Here is a 19,996-nt window from a genome sequence, read left to right on the forward strand (position 1 = left end):
CGCCTTCACAGTAATCCTTTTGGGCATCTCTTCCCTTATTTACTGAGTGTCCCTTACTTGCCAAGTGCTGATTAAGATCCTGGGCATATGACAGAGAATAAGGCACTGTCCTGGCCTTTATGGCTCTTGCATTCTAGCGGAGACAGTCAATACAGGAATAGATACATAATAATATGTGAAGTAATGAGGCACGCTATGAAGAAAAATAAAGTAGGATTCATTACTTCATGAGAACATTTTCACATGGCCAAGCATGGCTATAAGGCTTCATCTGCCCAAGAAGAATGGAGAACTAGTGGTCTGCCACAAAGAATACTGGGGGTAGGAATAGGAGAGAAGTTACAGGCACTGTGTCTAACACATCCATAAATTAATAATCTACCATATGGTTACGATGACCCTAAGGGAACTTTCCTGGTTGGTCTCATAAACTATAGGTAACTTGAATTTCTTGGGTCACTTCTGGGACGTCTGAGACTTTTTTCTATTAAACTTTGCCCTATTTTGATGTCGCCATTCATCAGTATTTATTGGATATCATTTGTGTGCTAAATGCCACTCAATTGAACAGAGCACAAAGTATTTCTGAGATAGGAAAAAAAAAAAGTTTCTCCGTTCTCCAAGGAAAACATCCCCGTCTCAGTCCCTTCTCTATGCTACTTATGTTATCTCAGCCACTCTTATTTATAAAAGCAGTATCTCTTCTATTACATATACCAAGAGACCTCACACAAATGCCGGTGCCCTTGTGGACTGGTCAGTTAATTCTATTGAGCGGCTGTGGTTGGTGAACCACCAGCATCAGAATCACGTGAGGTGTTTGTTTAGCATAGGCCCTACTCTCAGAAATTACCCAGCAGCAAAGTCAATGACATGCAAACATGCAAAATCCATTTGTCCTGTAAACAGGAGACACCAGAAACCCTGAACTACAATCTACACGGAGGTACAGTGACTCTGATGAAAGATGTCGACGCCTGTAGATTTCAGAAGACGTCCACAAAATACACTTCGACACTTAACTTCGGGGCAAAACCAAGAATCCTTCACTGGAAACAAGGGAACCAAGTATGTGTGTTGGCAGCTATGCCTCCCCTCAACCTGATTTATTATGAAAGAGAAGGAGGTAAGACACAGCTGGAGGAGGAATCATTCAGACATGCCATATATGCAAGAAGCATTCTGTCAGTGAGGCAAGACGGCCAAGATGGACCCTGCAACGTGAGCAGCCCTGAAACCCCAGTTTATCTTAGAAGCAGAAGCGAAAGGAACCCACCTACACATCTTTTGTGCCATGGGGAGAATTCCTGTTAGGCTGGCACGTGGTCCAGGCCCCTCCTCAGCACAAACCTTTTGTAAGTTATGCGTCTTGGAAACTTCTTCAAAGATGAGTGATCAATCCAAAAGGAACCAGCATACATACTTTCTTACCATAAGAACAAAAAAAGCAGGGAATAGGGGGAAAAAGGCAAATTAAAGTTCTCTTTTTAAAAAAGGCTGCCATTAAGTGAAAGAAATTTTTAACCAAATGCATAGCCATAAATTTTTAAAGTTAAGGATGCAGCTTGGAAGAGGATCTTTGAAATGAATGTCAGTTGTTCGTAAGCTACCCAGACTATGGCATTGTGTTATAGCAACCCAGATGGGCTAAGACACCAGGTCATTTGTGGTGGCAGGGAGTTGGAAGCACAATGTCCATCACCAGGAGAGTGAGTAAGTAAAACGTTATAAATACACACCACGGAGTTTTATGCCACATTAGAAGCAACTGATTAGAGGGCCACGAAGCCACATGGCTGGATCTTAAAAACATGACGTTAATTGAAAAAAGAATAGATATATATAATCATTACCATGTCTGTTCATTTAAAAGTATATACATAAAAACAATACACGTTTAACAAAAACACATTAAAAGATACACATTTTGTACACATGAGTGCTTGCCTGTGGGGGTTAGGAACAGGAATAAAAAGGAAGAAATAAATAAGACTGGCCTTGCATGAGTCAGTTATGTTAATGTGACATGCACTGATGACTATACTTAACTCAACTTTCTTAACTCTCTTCACTTGAAATATTAAAAAATAAAGCAAAACCGCAAAAGAAGTTCAAACATGAATTGAAAGAAGTGGGAGGAAAACAAAATTAAACTCTCAAAAAATGAAGGCAGACTTGGAAAGAGCACAAAGGAGAATAAACACTTATTAAAGAAAAACAACAAAAAAGAAAATATTTTTAAAGACTCAAAGAATACCGTATTGAGAAAAGCAAACAAAATGAAATAGAAATGAATGAACTATTTAAAAGGATTAGTGAGAAAATAATGTAAATGCTAGAGAGACCAAAGAAATTCAATATATGCATAACTAAGAAAGAAAACCAAGAAAATAATCTCAATATTCAGAGAGAAAAAAAAACTTAGATAAATATTTTGAGAGACTTTTCAGGAATATAAGAAGGCCTAAATCTATAGATAGAAGGGGTATAAAATATCCCAAAGAAAAAAAATGGCACAGAACAGTCAAACTAAGACCTACCATAATAAAGCTAATGGATTTCAAAGCTAACAAAAATTCTTTGGGTAGCTAGATTAAAATGATCAAGACATCTACAAGGCGAAAAAAAATCATCAAAATCTGAGCCAAAAGATTTTTGTACCCAAGAATTCTATACTAGAGAAACTTGTTCAAGTACAAATATAATAGACAACATTTTTGAATACACAAGCAATATGGTTTTCATGAGCCCTCTTATAGGACATTAGTAGAGGATGAATTTTTGCCAACCATGAAGTTAGAAAAAAATAGCTGGCAATGATCCTTGAGTCCATTTATCTGTAGAATTAAGTCTAAAGCAAATGTGAGAATTATGGTCATAGAACAGAGAGTAAAGTTTATAAATCTTGACAATATAGCTGTGAAGCAACCAAAAGAAGCTGAAAGAGAAAAGAAATAAGGTAAACATTACAATAAAGTTTTATAGTTAGAGAATGAGAAGATGAGGAACAGGAAACATATTGCTCACTGCTTTGAATAATACCTGAAAAATGGTTATAAAGGTATTATTAATACATCCACTGGAAAAAATACATGCCTTTCAAACTCAAAAAAACATGCATACAGAAAGCATAAACAGGCCAAATAGTGACAAAAAATTAATGAGTTATGGAAACCAAAAGCATAACAAAAAATGACAGACTAAAATAAAATATAATTTTTGTTTCAATAAATGTAAAAAGATTAAACTTACCAATTAATTGAAAATTTTTCTCAGATGGACTATCAAATCAAGCCCCAACTATATGCTATATACATCAGATAATGAAAACAAAGTGATTTAAAACAAAAATAGACAAAGGCATACCAAGCAGTTGAAGCCAAGATCAAAATTAAATCTCAAACAAAGCTTCATTCAGGGAAAAAAGCATTAACTGAGACAAAGACAAAGACAGAGATTGTTCATTTATAACTATAAAGAATGAACTGAAAAATTAAGATCTCACACTTACAAACATCCGTACAGATACATAGCATTCAAATTTATAAAGCAAAAACTGCAGGAAATTCAAGAAGAAATCAATAGAAACCATGACTAATCACTTCGTAAAGAGTAATAAAATAAGGGTAGAGAAGACTTAAATAACATGATTAATAAGGTAGATTATATACATACATAGATATTTATAAGTACTTATGAGTATATGAGAATATGTATAAGTTTATATAAATATATATGAGAATAAGAATATATCTTCTTATCATATACCTATGGACTAAGTCACAAAAATTGACTATGCATCAAAATGGGCTTCAAACAGGCCTGGGGATTTTGTGTCTCAATCCCTTTTAGTACATCTGGATTCTCTTTTATTTCCTTTACATATTGAACTTGCAGATGTAAAAAAAAAAAAAAAGTGTGAAAACCCCTGTGATACACACACACTTAACCAACAAACAATGTAAAAATTTTTATTTTGTTTTAAATGTAAGATGTACAATCCTCATGCCAAATGTATAGACTGGAATGCTATAAAGTAGATGACCTAACTGCCTCTGATTAGCTAGAACACAGAACTTTTCAAGGGCTATCTCTGCCAATAAGGAATTTGAGAAGTTTGGTACAAACACGGTATTTACTATACGTGGGGTACCCTAATGAAAGAGGAGGAGGGGATGCCTCAGTCCTAATTTAAAACAAAGGAGAAGTCTGATGCTCCTTGCATCATTCATCAGGCAAATTTGTGACTTGACTTGTGTAAGAAAGATTCTTTTCCTGGTGTAAGAATGGAGTTACGGTCGTCAACATTTTTCGTACTTGTGCTCTTAACCATCACCAGGTTGGACAAAAATAAAGCAGTGTGTACAGTTTGGATTTATTTTAATGAAGTCAGAAGGCTGGGTTATGGGGACTTGTTAAACAGATATTTTGAGGTCAAGGACTTTGGGGAATGAAAGGGCTCTCAGAGGCCCAGCTTGCTCAACATGCAGGGGCCCAAGAGGCTGGCTTTCCTGCTGGTCTGATGAAACATCTGAATATACTGAGCTCGAAACCACAGGGGAAAGGAAGGGCTCTTGTTTCAGGAAGTGAAGATCTCAGACCCAAACCAGCCATGTGAACTGAGCTCACGGCAACTGCTCTGAGCCTAATGGAATTATGGATTTTGAGGTGTTGCTGAACTATTTTGGTAGAAATAAAGTCCAAATTTCAGAAGCCACATATTTTGATGAATATATGAACCACACTTTAAGTTTCTGCAGCTGTTTTTGGTGTAGAATCCTCAAGATGCGTTTAAATTACCAAGTATCTCTACTATTTGTGCAGCTTGGTTATAAAAGGAATTTAATTTCACAGGCCCAAAAGGAAACTGTGCTATCAAAAAAAAGACACAATTAGAATTCGAGATCTGGCATATGAATCACAAAATTGTCCTAAATTTCTGTCCACATGGCTCCCTTTCACGAAACTGCTGAAATTCAGGCTGATAGCAACTATCAGTAACACAAATTTGGAGTAGAAATTCAGGATACACTGTTGAATACAGGCCAGACATCTCAAGAATTGTTCAGTTGCATATATAACGGTATTGTCATTGACATAATTGAAATTAATCAATGAGATTTTGCTTTAGGTAAATATCTTTCAGGACCAAAAATACTCTGACATCATCCCCCAGTGAGATAAATCTTTCCAGACAGGCAGACAATTTTGGCTGCAAGGAATGAGCATCTGTCCCCAGTTCAATGCCAGCAATGCCAGCTCAAGGCCCAGATGATTCAGATCATTGTAGAATCTGACCTTGAGGCAAAGAAGTGGAAGCAGTGCAGGAAATATCTAAATATTGCTTAGCATGATATTTTATAAAGAGTAAATGAACAATACAAATTCTTAATTAGTCTGTTTCTTGAGGTCTTGAAATTTCCAGCATATTGTAATTATGAGGTTCAGGTAAGGCCTAGCCAAGAGTTGTGAATTATCCCTGGTTTTATTGGGCTATATGTGTGTTTTTATTAATAGTTGACTAACAGAATGGCCATCATTAAAGAGTCCACAAACAATAAATGCTGAAGAAGATGTGGAGAAAAAGGGAACCTTCCTACACTGTTGGTGGGAATGGAGTTTAGTGCAGACATTGTAGAAAACAGTATGAGATTCCTTAAAAAAACTAAAAATAGATTTATCATATGATCCAGTAATTACCAAACTCCTGGGCATATATCTGGAGGGAACTCTAATTCAAAAAGATATATGCACCCCAATGTTCACAGCAGCATTATTTACAATAGCCAAGATATGGAAGCAATCTAAATGTCCATTGACAGATAACTGGATAAAGAAGTTGTGGTATGTGTACACACACACACACACACACACACACACACACACACACACACACACACACTGGAATACTACTCAGCCATAAAAAGGAATAAAATAATACCATTTGCAGCAACATGGATGAAACTAGAGATTGTCATACTAAGTGAAGTAAGCCAGAAAGAGAAAGAAAATACCATATGATATCACTTACATGTGGAACCTTAAAAAAAGACACAAATGAACTTATTTACAAAATAGAAACAGACTCATAGACATAGAAAACAAACATGGTTACCAGAGGGGAAAGGGGGTGAGATGGGATAAACTGAGAGTGTGAGATTTGCAGATACTAACAACTATATATAAAATACATAAACATGAGTATACTGTATGGCACAGAGAACTATATTCAATATCTTATAGTAACTTGTAATGAAAAAGAATATGAAAAGGAACATATATATGTATATGTATGACCAAAACAATATGCTATACACCAGAAATTGACACAACAGTGTAAACTGACTATACTTTAATTTAAAAAAATTTTTTAATAGTTGGCTAAATAATTTTAGAGGACTCTTTTAATATTATCCTAAAATATCCATAGTTTTGAATATCATCAGGAGAGAATTCAAGCACACACATATGAGTTCCTGATTATCCATAAAATGTAAACATCAGTATTTCAAAGAATGAACACTTCTGATGAGAACCTACAATAGATACACAAAAACCAAAACGAAACTTACTCAAGCATACTACAAAAGAAAAGCATCAGTCCACATGGAAAGAAACAAAAAGAAAAGAAAAAAATGAACAGAGAAGAAATATAAAAGTAACCAGAAACAAGTAATAAAATGGCAATTAGTACATAACTATTAATAATTCCTTCAAATGTCAATGGAATAAATGCTCAAGTCAAAAGAAATAGGGTGGCTGATTGGCTAAAAAAAATAAGACCCATCTGTATGCTGCCTATGAGAGTCACTTCAGAGCTAAAGACATATACAGACTGAAAGTGAGGGGATAGAAAAAGATGTATCAGGCAAATGGAAACAACAAGAAAGTAGGGGCAGTGATATCCATATCAGACAAAATAGATTTTAAAGCAAAGGCTATACAAAAGACAAAGAAGGGCATTATATAACAATAAGTCATCAATACAAGAAGAGGATATTACATTCGTTAATATATATGCACCTAATACAAGAGCACCTAAATATATAAAGCAAATATTAACAGACATAAAGGGAGAAATCGACAATAATACAATAATAGTAGGGGACTTTAACAGCCCATTTACATCAATGGAGAGATCATCCAGACAGGAAATCAATAAGGCAACAGTGATCTTAAATGACACAACAGACCAGTTGAACTTAGCAGATATCTATAGGACATTGCATCCAAAACCAGCAGAATACACATTATTTTCAGGTGCACGTGGAATGTTCTCCAGCAGAGATCACATGGCTAGGCCACAAAACAAATCTCAACAAATTTAAGAGGATAGAAATTATATCAAGCATTTTTTCAAATCACAACACTATGAAATCAGAAATCAATTATAGAAAGAAAAATGGGAAAAGCACAAACATGTGGAGACTAAATAACATGTTACTAAAACCCCAGTGAGTCAATGAAAAAGTCAAAGAGGAAATCAAAAATACCTCCAGACAAATGAAAATGGAAACACAACTTTCCAAAATCTATAGGATACAGCAAAAACGGTTCTGAGAGGGAAGTTTGTAGTGATACAGGCCTTCCTCAAGAAATAAGAAAAATCTCAAATAACCAACTTAAACTACCACTTAAAGTAATTAGAAAAAGAAGAACAAACAAAGCCTAAAGTCTGAAAAAGAAAGAAAGAAAGAAAGAAAGAAAGAAAGAAAGAAAGAAAGAAAGAGAGAAAGAAAGAAAGAAAAGAATAAGAAAAGAAAATCATCAAGGTCAGAGAGGAAATAAATGAACTAGAAAGACAAGAGAAAAAGAAAAAGAAAAAAATCAATGAAACCAAGAGCTGTTTTTTTAAAAAGTGATAAACCTTCTGCCAGGTTACTGAGAAGAAAAGAGAGAGGATCCAAATAAACAGAATAAGAAATGAAAGAGAAGTAACAACTAATATCACAGAGATACAAAAATATCATTAAAAAATACTGTGAACAGTTAACAAATTGGACAACCTAGAAGAAGTGGACAAATTTCTGGAAACATACAAACTGCCGGGACTGAGTCAAGAAGAAACAGACAATCTGAACAGATTAATCACTAGTAGTGAAATTAAATTTGTAATTTAATAAAAAAAAAAAAAAAAGAATCTCCCAACAAACAAAGCCCAGGACTGGATGGTTTCACAAGGGAATTCTACCTAACATACAAAGGAGAGCTAATACCTATCTTTCTCAAAGTATTCCAGAAAACTGAAGAGAACAGAACACTTCCAAATTCATTCTACAAGACCACTATTACCCTGATACCAAAACCAGACAAGGGTACTACAAAAAAAGAAAGTTACAGGCCAATATCTTTGATGAATATAGGTGCAAACAATCCTCAAAATATTAGCAATTAGAATCCAACAATATATAGAAAGGGTCATACACCATGATTAAATTGGAATTAATTATTCCAGGGACACAAGAATGGTTCAATATTCACGAATAATCAATGTGCTACACCACATTAACAAAGGGAAGGATAAAAATCACATGATCTTCTCAATAGATGCAGTGAAAGCATTTGACAAAATTCAACATTCACTCATGATAAAAACTCTCATCAAAGTTGATATAGAGGGAACATATCTCAACACAGTAAAGGCCATTTATGACAAAAAAGTGAAACTTACGTGATACTCAACAGTGAAAAGCTAACAGCCTTCCTCTAAATTCAGGAATAATACAAGGATGCCCACTCTCGCCACTTCTGTTAAACATAGCATTGGAAATCCTAACCCCAGCAATTAGAGAAGAAAAAGAAATAAAAGGTACCCAAATTTGAAGAGAAGAAGCAAAACTGTTACTATTTGCAGATGACACAATACCATATATAGAAAACCCTAAAGTCACCATCAAAAAACTATTGGAACAAATAAATGAATTCAGTAAAGACACAGGATACAAGATTAATATACAGAAATATGTTGCTTTTGTATAAACTAAAAATGAGAAAGCAAAAAAAAATTCCCATTTAAAATCACATCAAAAATCAAAAGAAAAACTTAACCAAGAAGGTGTAAGAGCCATACTCTGGCAACTATAAAACACTGATGAAGGAAACTGAAGAGGATACAAAGAAATGGAACGCTATCCCAGGCTCTTGGATTGGAAGAATTAGTATCACTAAAATGGCCATGCTACACAAAGTAATCTAGAGATTTAATGCAATCCCTATCAAAATACCCATGACATTCTTCACAGAACTAGAATAATCCTAAAGTTCATGTGGAACCACAAAAGACCCCGAATTGCCAAAGCAGTCTTGAGAAAAAAGAACAAAGCTGGAGGCATCACCCTCCCTGACTTTAGACTATACTGCAAAGCTACAGCAATCCTAACAGCACAGTACTGGCACAAAAACAGTTACATAAATCAATGGAACAGAATCGAGAGCCCAGAAATAAGCCCATTCACCTTTGATCAATTGATCTATAACAAAGGAGGCAAGAATATACACCAGAGAAAAGACAGTCTCTCCAATAAGTGGTGATGGGAAAACTGGACAGCTATATGTAAAAGAATGAGATCAGAACATTTCCTCACACAATATACAAAAATAAACTAGAAATGGATTAAGCACCTAAATGTAATTTTACATACATCAAATTCCTAGACGAGAACATAGGCAGAACACTCTTTGACGTTAATGGTAGCAATAATTTTTTTGGACCTGTCTCCTAAGGTGAAAGAAACAAAAGCAAAAATAAACAAATGAGACCTAATTAAACTGAAAAGCTTTTGCACAGCAAAGGAAACTATCAACAAAACAAAAAGACAGCTTACTAAATGGGAGAAAACATTTGCAAATGATATGACCAACAAGGGGTTGATATCCAAAATATATAAACAGCTCGTACAATTCAATATCCAAAAAAAAAAAACCCCACAATCCAATCAAAAATGGGCAGAAGACCTGAATGGACATTTTTCCAAAGAAGACAGACAGATGGCTAACAGCTACATGGAAAGATACTCAACATCATTAATTGTTAGAATAATACAAATTAAAACAACAATGAGATATCACCTCACACCTTTATCACCATTTGAAAAATGGTCATCATCAAAAAGTCTACAGCAAATGGTGGCAAGGATGTGGAGAAAAAGGAACCCTTGTACACTGTTGGGGTGAATGTAAATTGGTGCAGCCACTATAGAAAACAAGATGGAGGTTCCTCAAAACACTAAAAATGGAACTACCATATGATCCAGCAGCTCCACTCTTGGGTATGTATCTGGAAAAAAAAAATAAAAACGCTAAAGTTGAAAAGATACATTCACCCCAATGTTTGTAGCAGCACTATTTATAATTGCCAAGATATGGTAGCAACCCAGGTGTCCATCAACCAGATGAATGGATAAAGAAGATGTGGTATATATAGACAATGGAATACTACTCAGCCATAAAGAAAGAATGAAACAGTGCCATTTGCAGCAACATGGATAGACCTAGAAAATGTTGTGCTTAGAGACATAAGTCAGACAGAGAAAGACAAAATACTGTATGATATCACTTATAGTGGAATCTAAAAAATAATACAAATAAATGTATATAGCAAAACAGAAACAGACTCACAGGTATAGAAAACAAACTAGTGGTTACCAGTGGGGAGAGGGGCAATGTAGGGGAATAAAAAATACAAACTACTGTGTCTAAAATAGATAAGCAACAGGACATATTGTTCAGCATAGAGAATTTCTGCCATTATTTTGTAATAACCTTTAACGGAGTATAGTCTATAAAAATACTCAATCAGTATGCTATATACATAAATCAACTATACATCAATAAAGAAACAATAAATAAATATTTTAAAATAATAATACTTTCATCTGTCCTATGGGATCTGATCAATATTTTACACAGCTTCATGCAGATTTTGATTTTGATTTTACAGCAGATCTACGTTATTAAGCTTCTTTGAGAAAGAAATCAAAAGGGCCCAAGAATGAAGAATATCTTGTATTCTATAGTACAATAAAATCTACTGTTTTACGGGGTTAGGTGACTCTTAAAATAAAATGACAGGTTATTAAAGTCAAGAAAACTGCAGATTTCAGAAATGCTATAGTTAACTTTTTCAGGGAAAGCAGGGGAAGGGTCCCAGGGTGAGCAGAGGCTATGACAGTGCGCTGGGGAGCGAGGGGGACCAGCTGCCCTAGAAAAGAGGAAAAAGCAAATGAAGTCCCTGTTGCTTCTCATACAGTCATTACCTTCAAAACTGTCAAGATGTCAAAGCATTAACAAGATACAAAAAAAAAAAGTGAAAGAGTTTTCCTTTGAAACACGCCTGAAACCTGAGGTGTTTTTTGATGTAAGAGATACGTACAATTTCCCACGTGGTAGTGTTTTTCTTATCAATGAACACTTCAAACCCCAAGTCAGGGAATGTTCAGTATCCTCCTCACGTTCTCCCGCTAAGCCATTGCCTGACTACTTCCATCTGCCTACATAACAGAGCTAGCGAAACCCAAGCTGAGCCAAGGCAGAATGCATAGACTTCCATTTCTTTATTTATTCAAGACACTTACTCACTGATGAGATAACTCAAATGGAAAGGCTTTGGGCATATGCAAAAAATGGAAAGGAATCTCGTTCCTAGAGTAGCATTCCTCATCAGTGCAGCAGAGCTCTCTTGGAAAAGCCAGCAGATCCCAGGAAGGAGCAGAAACCCAGAACTGCCAGACCCCGTGGAAAATGCGACGGGGCATAATTAATGCAGCCACAATGATCAGATCAGTAAAGCTCCAGACAAATGTGGAGACTGATTATAAAGATCTTTCTTTTCTAATTATTTTTAGCACTTGAGACGTGTCCCCCAGAAGGACTGTACATGTAGCCTGAGAATAATTACTAGAATGTGGAAAACTGGGGACAACCTGAACATCCATCAGGAAGGAAGTGGCGAAACAAATAACGGCATATTTACTCTCTGGGATCCTAGGCATTTGTTAAAAAGGTTGAGTTGGATCTCAAAATACTGGCAGGGAAAAATGGCTATGATTTTTCTGTTTAACAAAACAAATATCAGAACAACGAGTGTATTAGTCCATTTTGGGGATTTTTCCATTTTTTGCAACATTTCCATTTTGCAGAGCAAATGTATTGGATGCCATCTTTGTGCTGCTTCTCAGATTTCCCCTACTGCCTCTCTTTTCTGAAGGCAGTCCCATCACCCCCACTGCACCCTTTGCTGAGCTCCCTGGAATGGCTGGAGTTCAAGTTGGAAACTTGGGCCTCATAGTCCTTGTTTCCCCTCACTGAGCATGGAAATCGGCTTCCTGAGTGGCTGCCGAGGGCTGAAAATATGGAGAGTTCCCCCACTAAGAAGTGAGACCTGGCCGATGGGAAATGAGAGGCAGGAGGGATTTGAGCAGAAAAATGCCTTCCCCTTCCTCCTTGCAGAGGATGGCTCTGAGGCGTGGTTCCTTCTTGCAGCCCTTCCAGAGGAGTCCTGCACACCGAGCGGACACACCTGCCACTCACCTGCTGTTCCTCTGCCAGGCCTGTTGTGAAATGTGAGCGGTGACACATCCCATTACATTGCTTTGCATCCTTCTTACTTCACGTCCCTTGTTTCCACACCTTCACCATCTTCAGCTTGCATTTCCCAAGCAAAGGGGCCGCGCGTTCATCCTTGCCTTTGGTTCTCCCGTCTCGGGGACCCAGGCCAAAACCACGAACAAACCAGACAGTGTGTAAAGCTGTAGTGAACATATAACACGTGTGTACACCCGACCCTCTGTAAGTGCGTAGACATGTGAGGATACACCTCACTCCTTAGTGGTTTGCCTTTGCTGCTTACATGTTTTAATAAACGTGCTACTTTTTAAAAAATTTTTTTAAAGTTATTTTTGAGGGTAATTAGATTTATTTAATTTAATGGAGGCACTGGGGATTGAACCCAGGACCTTGTGCATGCTAAGCACATGCTCTACCACCGAGCTATACCCTTCCCCCACGTGTTACTTTTAAATAATTATCTAAATAATAATTAACACCATAAAATCGTGCCATATTAATAAGTCTAGCATATGCTTCCCTGCTTTACTCCTTTGCAGGCAGTAAGAAACCATTGTATTTCTCAGGCAAAAATCAGTCTATGATATTCTTAAAATTTTTCATCTGAGTGTGACAACTGATCACCCCCCTACTCACACGCTCACACCCAGCCACCCCCAACACACACAAATACACATGCTTCTTCCTTGCTGACAGACTTCAGTTCTGTTTGTGTTCACCCTTCCAACTCTACCCCTTGTCACCTTGGGAGCATGGGGGACAAGCCAAAAAAGTCCAGAAAAGCAGACCAGAATCGTGATTATCATCAAGGCAGTGTATGAAGCAACAATAAAGACTCCTACCCCCCAAATTCTTTGTGAAATAATAGCTCATTGCTTAAAACACTTTAAATTGGGTATTCTGTTAGCTGCCTTCAAAAGCATCCTGGGGTAACTATTTATATATATATATGTCTGTGTACATATCTGATTTTATAAATATAATAATATATAATATATTATATATATTACCATGCAATACATGGTATCATGTATCTCACTAGAGGCTAAGAAATCATATTCGTCTTATTTATTTCATATCCTCAGCTCCTAACATGGCCTCCACACATTGTAGGATGTCAACAAACATTTCTTGAATTGAACTGATAAATTCCATTCATCTCCATCTGTAATTTACATATCACACATCCAGTGAGAAATTATCTAATAACAGAGAGAGTAAGGTGCACAAAATAAATTCCAAGTCACTTGTCATCCAAAAGGCTTAAAGTTCATAATCATATCAGCTTAAAGTTAATAATAATTACCAAACTGCATTTAAATAATAACCATATCACACTGTCCAAAGGACAGCAGCAAACTGCAGTGAGAATTGAAAGATCAGACTCCAGTGTCCATATTATTTCTAGATATAACCAAATAAAAACAACCCTTAAAAGAATTCCGTTCTTGGTAGGGTGAGCATCGTACTTGAAAAGAGAAGTATAAATAAGATCTTATGACCAAAGAGCTTGACAAGGTGGAGATACGGCGGGTGGTGGGAGTGGCAGTCTCCCCAGGTGAGAGCTGTCATTTTGTGACACAGATCAAGACCCTCGTCCTAAACCTCGTCTGACAACTCTCTTCCTTTCGAAGCTCCAGAAATGCAATAACAAAACGTAGCCAACTTTAAATTACAGACATGAGTGGGAAAAACAGTTGACGCAGGCAAATGATATTCATTTATGCAATTTTTATTATCCTGGTACAGTGTGCCAGGAAATGTTCTAAGTGCTTGAGATTCAGCAGTGAAGCAAAGGGACAAAAATCCCCACCCACATGGCGTTTCTGTTCTAGAACTGGAGGGAGTGGGTTGGGAGGGACAGTAAACCAAAATTTCCAAAAGTCATTTTAGCCCTTAGTTTCCAAGCAAGGCTAGCTCTAAAAAAAAAAAAAAAAAAACAAACCAACAACAAAAAAGAAACTTGCTAAAGCAACAGAGTTCTGTTGTTCTCTTCCCCCATCGCTCTCTTTCCAGCTCTGTCTGGTCCCTTTGGCATCATGCTTGGCAGCTTCCCCACACCAACCCCCAAACTACTTACTCGGGGCTGTGTGTCTGGGCAACTGAATCACAAGGTCTTGAGGTGGAGCCGGCTAATCTGTTGCTGTTTTGTTTTGTTTTGTTTCTAAAAAGCTCTCCAGATGGTTCAGATGATCAGCCAGCTGCTTCAGTCCCCTCTCTCCTCCTTGTAACCACCCATTAAAATTTACCCAATTTGTGCCTTTTTCCCTCAAATTTGCTCACTGCATTCCAAGGTGGTGCTATTAGCTCAAATTAACATTACCTTATTTTAATAATTTCATGATACGAAGGGTCTCTGATATTGGCAGAGAGCTTTTGTATTAACAGAGAATGTTCACATGCAATCACTATTCTGTTCACACCGCTACCCCCAGAGATAGGCAGGGCAGGTTTCATTTCCCTCTTTCTACTCTGAAGAGACTAACCCTCAGAAAAGTTGAATTATTTGCCCAGGGTCGTTCAGCTGGGAATAGCACAGTCCGCATGGGAATCCTTCCAACCCCTTAACAGGGCTGCCCACCCCCCTCATCCTTTGTGCCGTTCTCTTCAGATAAAATTTTGAATTATTAAATATTATTATAACTCCAATGATGGAAATACCAGGCACCAGAGTGGGCTGATGGGGAAAAAAAAAAAAAAAGTCCTGAGGCAGGTGTCTTTGTTATCTTTCATCAACTAGATAGATTTTCTGTTCTACCTTCAGGTAGAGCCAATGCTGTCAGAATCACTATCAAGTAACAGATATACGACTAATTAAACTAAGTAATACAGTCCGTGGGCCAGTGTTCATTGGCAGCTGGGCTACTTTCTGTCCCTTCGGGTACTGCTTCTGGGTCCTTCTGCGTGCTGGCCGTGGGGAGCCAGCTGCCCGTCCGCCAAACCCCTCCACTCCCGAAGTCAGCACCCAGACAGTACCACTCTCTCCTCCCCTCCCCCCAAATCTGAACTTGTTAGGGTGGCCAAGTAACTTAATGTCTGAGTCAGAGCAATTTGGAGAGAAAAAGAGGGCACTCCATATAAATAATTATGCCAGGAGAACAGGTATAAACCAGGATTGTCCTGGGTGAATCAGGGCCCCACTTATCACCACCAAATAAAAGCTAAAAATTCAAAAACTGAATTAAGGTTTGCTTTCCTTTCTTGTTCTGCTTCTGGTAAAGGTGTCAGTATCTACCAATGAATCCTTATGTCACACAGAAAGAAAGTATTCCTGAGAAGCTGCAGGCTATAGAATGCATAGGAAAACTGGCGAGTTAAGGAAACTTGTGAATTCTTTGGAAATGTAAAAACAAAACAAACAAACAAACAAACAGTTCACAATGCAATCTCCCATCTCTTATGTAAGATTGTAAAATTTAAATTTTCTATAATAGTTTCTTTGTAGATAGTACGCTGTACTGGCCAGTTACACATGGTAGAATATTTCAATCCTACACAAACCCTCGGATGTCAGATGGGACTCTGCCTTGTCAAGGCATCAGCTGCACCTGCTTCCCACCCTAACAGCAGAATTCTTATTCATGCAACATTTGCTTTGTATTTTAATATTATAAAATAACATACACTCATCGTGAGGAAACATTGAAAAATACAGAAGAGTTAAAAGCAGGAAAACTAATCACCCAGAATCACCATCTCCCAAGTAACTACTATTAGCATTCTGGTATTGTTGCAGAAAAATGTGTTACAGATCAGTTGTGACAGCAAGCTGGATCCAGGCAAGAGACCAAGCAGAACTTGGAGAGTTGGAGAACTCAGGCTTATTACTACAGCGGGCCCAGAGAAGTTAACGTTGCAAACTCTCGTCCCCATCTATAGGTTTACACAGGCTTTTATAGGCTACCAGTTTACACTTTGCAACATCATATGCAAATAAGGTATAACAAAAGTTGACTAATTAGGAACGAGCTTTGTAGAAATGGGCCAATCAGGAGGGAGAGAAATAACCAATCAGGAGTGAGCTCCATGCAAATGAAGCACTATAAATGGACCAATCAGGAGTTAGCTCAGGGAACCAATAGAATTTTAGGGGTAAGTTCCACTTTCCTAGAAGTTAGCTGTTTCAGAGGCAAAAAAGTGAGATAAAGCCGCTGGGCCAGAGAACCGGATGGTGCTGGCAGGAGAGTAGTGGCCCTGCCTGGGGGGTCCTGCCAGTCTTTTTTATGGGGCTTCCCACCTCAGTATATTTACTTCCAAATATTTATATCCATACATTTTTTTTTACTCAGTTGTGATCATGTTATATATAAAAATACCTTGCTTTTCATTTCAATTATATGACATGTATTTCCCATGTCGTTATAAATTTCTTATAAGCATAACTTTAAGAAACTGCACAGTAATCTGTTATGTGGAGAAAACCTTGTTTCCTTAACCCTTCCCAGCTTGTAGGGCATTTAGTTTGTTTCCAACTTCTTCCTCTGATAAATAATACCACAATGAACACTTTATACTGAAAGCTTTTTCTGTGCTTCATGTTATTTCTTGAAGCTAGGTTCCAGAAACTGAAATTATCTTAAAATATATGAACATATTTAAGATTCTTGTTATATATTACAAAATGTTGTCCAACAGGCTTTTATCCAGTTTATAGACCCATCAACAATGAATATGACCCTCAGTAGGACACAATATTTTCATATGTAAAATATGATTTTTGTTTGTTTGTTTTTTTGGCATTTCTATGATTTCTAGAGAGGCTTAGCTATTTCCCATATACTGGCTAACTAAGCATATCTTCTCTAGTCCATGAATTGTCTGTTCACTTCATTTGCTCGCCAGAATTTTTACTCAAATCACAAATTAGAAATCGGTATAGCACATCTTAAAAAGCTCTTTATAGTAGGACTTAATAAAAAGAACAAAAAGGTCCACTAAGAATCATTAGATGGATTATGGGGTGAGGATAATAATTTTGAACATTCATATCTAAGCAACAAAACTATGCAATTCAGTGAGATCTTGATGCTAATTTCCATCTTCATTGAGAATTGACAAAACTGAGCCAGGGAGGCAGCGCGGGCACTGCTCTCAGCCCCAGTCAGCAGGTCACATTCTGTATTCATAGTCTTAGTTCCTGATTGTCCCCCTCTGTGTTTGAATCTTTAATCCTCTCATGTCTCCTGTTGCAGAAGCTGAAGTAGATATTATGGGCATCTTTACTGATAAGAAAACAGGGATTCAGACAGACATGGAACTTGCTCAAGACCACATGGCCAGTAAGGCGTGGAATGCTTTCTGATTCAAAACCTCATGTTATTTCCTGTAATGTGCATTTAACCGCAAGTCAGATGTTTAAAAGCATTCAGGAAAACAAGCAAGCAAGGGACCTGAAAAAATTTACTAAAATAGCAGCTATTCAGTATTAGTGATGCCTTAGCCAGACTGCACCGAGCATCAGTAAGAAAAATATTCACATGCTCTCCTTTATCCTTGTCAATTTTTATAAAAATCTCGACCTATCTTCAGCCTAGTTCTTTTTGGTACTATTTTACCTGAAAGGTAGGATAGCACAGTGAGTAAGCGTGCAGGCTCTGAAATCCATCTTTCTGAGTTTTAATCCCAGATTGGCCATTTGCCACCTTGTAGCCTGAGAACATTACTCAAACACTCAGTGCCCTCAGCTTCCTCATGTGTTAAAAACAACAACAAAACCAGGGCGGTGATAATTACAGTACTTACCACACAGAGTTGCAGGGAAGAGTAAGTGAGGCAATATGTTTAAAGCACTTAAAGTGGTACCTGGTGCATGGAAACTATTCAGGTAATAAGAGTTGTTACTGTCATCATAGGTATTAATTCATTTAAACGCATGACAACCCTCCCGGGACAGCTCCCACTATTTTACTGATGAGAAAACAGAGACCTTATACAAATTACGCTTTCGTAATGCATAATGTAAGATGCTGTTCAAACCTAAAAGGATCCCTGGCTGTAGGTGTGAACCAGCTTTGAAAAACACAATACAATGTGTCTTCACATCAGTGAAATACAAAAGGTTAAGGGAAAGAAGTTGTATTTTTCATCTAAAACAAAATTAAGTAACTTTAGATGCTAACATAAAGCTTTCTGTCAACATTGAAGTGACAAGAAATAGCATAGAGATTTTTTAATGGTTTTATAAACCGTGAAGTCTTGGAAAAAAGACTGTCGCTAACCTAGAGGACAGACAGGGATGCTGACAGATGTAGTCATCCTCCATTGGGCTACTTAAATATCACTTATCCCTATTCTCAGTAGGCTTAAATGCTCGGTTTCAGATGCCTATGAGTCATATTTGTAAATAATAAATGTATGAAACACATATTTTGTGCATCAACATATCCTTTCATTTTGAATGAAAAGTGCATACTCAGACAAACATTTGAAAAAAAAATCAATCTTCATCCTGAGAAAAACCGTACATCAAAATCCTAGGGAAAGCCCATATAACTTCAGTAATTTTATGAGCACGATCCTTAAGAAATACGATATTGGAGGAAACAGTCACACTCATCTTCTTCTCCTGTTACCCAAACACAGAGGAAGACCTTAGCTAAGGGCTGGTCTCCCTCCGGGTCGTAGGGACCCCAGATTGATTCGGGGACACAAGTCAGCAGGGACTGGAGATGGTGCAAATGTGGAGACTTAGAATTTGCTGGTGAGCGGACAGCCACATGGGAGAATCCTAGAGAAAGAGGAGATGGAGGTGACGGAGAAAAGAGGGAAAATACAGACATGGGGGGAAATAAGAGGAACAGCTTTAGACAGAGGACTGGAATGGCATAAAAGCCAGCAGATAGGTAAATTCACCATCTCAAAAGGAAGTCAGGATGCTGAAGAGAACCCTGGGCTGGGGTGGAGACTAATGAGATAGTTCATTTGTAAGGGTGCTTAACTATGAAGTCTGAGCTGAGAGGTATAAAGTATGGTGAAAGATACAAAAATAAGGTTCGTAGGTGGCCTATTGCTTTGTGTTTACAATAACTCCACGCTCCACCAGGCAGCAAGCAATCAATTCACCTGGATGTGTAAATTTGACCTGTGGTTTCTCCTGCTTTTCATCTGCTGGAGGGATTTAAGAGCTAAGATATCTATATTTGCAAATCTGCAGAAGTGAATGCTGTCATCAAACAGGCTGGATTGCCCTGAGGATTTCTTATCCCATTTGGCTTCCTAGATTCATTTCAGCCATCCTAGAGCTCATTGAGTTTCAAGTTAGCATTGAGTCTCCCCGAGACGTGAAATAAACATTGTGTAGAGACGAAGGAGACAGAGGTGGGAGGGGATGGAAAATGGGCCACGGGAAGGAGCAGGTTTGCTGATGCACTTCAGAGAGGATGGATCTCGTCTCCTGATTGAGATCTTCTGAACACTGACCCCCAAGTCCCTG

The 19,996-nt window shown here is 37.5% G+C and overlaps 1 protein-coding gene and 1 long non-coding RNA gene across 3 annotated transcripts in view; both read right to left on the minus strand.

Moving 5' to 3' along the window:
* Positions 1 to 19,996, minus strand: part of RAB3IP (RAB3A interacting protein) — a 149,173-nt gene that overhangs the window by 50,312 nt on the left and 78,865 nt on the right. The gene's annotated exons all lie outside the window — the stretch shown is intronic.
* Positions 1 to 19,996, minus strand: part of LOC123615536 (uncharacterized) — a 36,743-nt gene that overhangs the window by 2,655 nt on the left and 14,092 nt on the right. The window contains exons 2-3 of the long non-coding RNA XR_012510886.1: positions 12,529 to 12,746; positions 1,277 to 11,200 (exon numbers count right to left, since the gene is read on the minus strand). This is a non-coding gene — a long non-coding RNA (uncharacterized LOC123615536). The remainder of the gene's footprint in view (positions 1 to 1,276; positions 11,201 to 12,528; positions 12,747 to 19,996) is intronic.

Source organism: Camelus bactrianus, chromosome 12 (assembly GCF_048773025.1).
Source record: "Camelus bactrianus isolate YW-2024 breed Bactrian camel chromosome 12, ASM4877302v1, whole genome shotgun sequence".
In the NCBI taxonomy this organism is placed as follows: domain Eukaryota; kingdom Metazoa; phylum Chordata; class Mammalia; order Artiodactyla; family Camelidae; genus Camelus; species Camelus bactrianus.